The sequence below is a fragment of the Trachymyrmex cornetzi genome, unplaced genomic scaffold (genome assembly GCF_001594075.2).
Source record: "Trachymyrmex cornetzi isolate Tcor2-1 unplaced genomic scaffold, Tcor1.1 scaffold326, whole genome shotgun sequence".
Taxonomy (NCBI): Eukaryota; Metazoa; Arthropoda; class Insecta; order Hymenoptera; family Formicidae; genus Trachymyrmex; species Trachymyrmex cornetzi.
Genome location: NW_017297961.1, coordinates 322088 through 324554, shown reverse-complemented (window position 1 = coordinate 324554; position 2467 = coordinate 322088).

Sequence of the window (2467 nt, the reverse complement as noted above, 5' to 3'; positions counted from 1 at the left end):
GGCCTGCGCATAAGAGAGGAAATATTAGAAATAGATATTAAATATAAGATAATAAATAAATTAAATATAAGATAATAAATTTCATAATAAATTCTTCTATCTTTATTGAGTTTGTAATGTTTACTTATGTTACATTTTGTTACAGAATATTCATTAGTTCTTAAATTATTTCAAAGCGTATTTTTCCCTGTAAACTTTAATGGCTGTTCTACAATGTGCTTTTTGTTTCCTGTTGCTTGCTGTTTGTCTCCGTTTGTTTCTTGCCTTTTTGATCGAGAAAATAAGAGACAAACAGCAAGAAACAGGAAACAAAAAGCACATTATAGAACAGCTATAAATCAAAATAAAATATCTGACGAGAATGCTGCTAACATAAGTTGGTTGGAAAGAGCAGTTTTAAATTTACCGCTTGTTGTGTGACGTCACACTTCGACAATTTTGATTGGTCGCATGCGCGTGAGCATACCCTTATCCTTATACCATGACTCTGCTCCCGAGCAGAGGCGAAGTGTGTCGATTGAGTTTGAACAAAATTGTAAATGGAAAGCGACGTGTGTCGATTTGTGTCACGTGTGTCGACTGTGTCTCCTAAAAGGAAAGCAGCCAGAATCGACCCCCTGAATGCAGCAAGGGCGCGATTCCGTAACTGCTTGGTAATTATTCAGAATACCTCCCTCACCTCCGATTTTGATAAAATTAGGCTCATTCGACGCGTTTTTGCATGAAACGAAAGAATCTGGCAGAAAAAAGTGTCGCTCTGCCTCGCGAACCGAGATATTTAGCGTTAAAGTTGACGACTATGGAGGTTAGGAAATCTGTCATACCGACTATGGCCGTGGTCCGAATCATGCTGACAACGCTCATGAGCATTGTTTGTCTTCGTTTAACATTTGACAAACAACAAGGATGAAATGATTTTTAAGCGTTGTGAGCGTGTATCGGACCGCGGTCTATGTGTAATAAATTAAACGTATGTAGTAGTGCTTAGACAGTGTCCGCTTGGAATATTTGTATTCCAAGCGGGGCGTAGCCGCCCCGAACCCAAGCATTACTGTCTATACATCCCACTGTCTACATGGGTTACAAATATTCCAAGCGGACACTGTCTAAGCACTACTACATACGTTTAATTTATTACACATAGTCGGTATGACAGATTTCCTAACCTCCATAGTCGTCAACTTTAACGCTAAATATCTCGGTTCGCGAGGCAGAGCGACACTTTTTTCTACCAGATTCTTTCGTTTCATGCAAAAACGCGTCGAATGAGCCTAATTTTATCGAAATCGGAGGTGAGGGAGGTATTCTGAATAATCTTTACTGAATAATCTGAACTGTCTTTAAGGCCTGTTCTACAATACGTCGTGTGTCGCTGTCGGAAGTCGCTGGTCGTCTGTCGTCTGTAGGATATGAATACGACCTTTGACTATATACCTCTGGACTGCTAGTTACCCCCACTTTTCCTACCTTTTCCATAAGATAGAAAGAGAGGACCGTGTATCCAAGATCTCAGAGCCATCAGGTCCGGAAGTCAAATCAAGAACTAACTAGCTGCATTTTAAGTAAGAATCGGTACGAATAACTCCGAATAAATAATTGAAGTGATCCAGAAGTACTGCTAAATAAAAAATGGTTCATTCTTGTTTTGCTAAATTATGTAATAATACCAGATACAAAGCTGTAGGAGTAATTAAATGTGATGCGGGAAAAATACAGATTTAAAATCAATTCGAAAAAGGAACCAAATTTAATAAAAACCAGAGATTTTATTACTTGAATGGAAAAAAGTAAATAGTGATCCAGATGTAAGGTTCACATCTCACAAAATCTAACTTACTTATAAAATGACACATCTTTTTCTTTTGTTGAACTTGCTCTTGCAGGACTGTATTTCATGTTTCTATTTTTACACGTTTCCGCACAACAATAACGGACCATTTTTTAAATTTTATTTTTATTTTTGTCTCGGCTTATGATAGCGTAAGGACCTTAATTAAATATTTTATAATAGTTTAAATAAAATATATAACCTCAACACGCGTCCCGATTGTACCGATTCTTATTCGAAATGCAGCTAGTTAGTTCTTGATTTGGCCAACCTCCGGACCTGATGGCTCTGAGATCTTGGATTCCAGTAATGGCTGCCGTTAGCAGTCCAGAGGTATATAGTCAAAGAATACGACAAGCCATTCTACAATTGAGTCGAATGTCGGAATAATTGTTTGCAACATCTTTCTTTTTCTTAATGTTTTTATAATCCACATCACGTTTGTCATATATGCAATGACTTTCACGAACAATATCAATAATTATTTCATCTGCAGTTAATGATCCCATGATAAGATACCGTAAAATAATAAAGGTTATGTTTATCCAGTCGAGTCATTGTCGTAAAAGATGAGAGTTGACCATCGACATCTAGAATGGACCGCTGATGGCAATGGTGGGGGTAGAAAGACGATTAGAG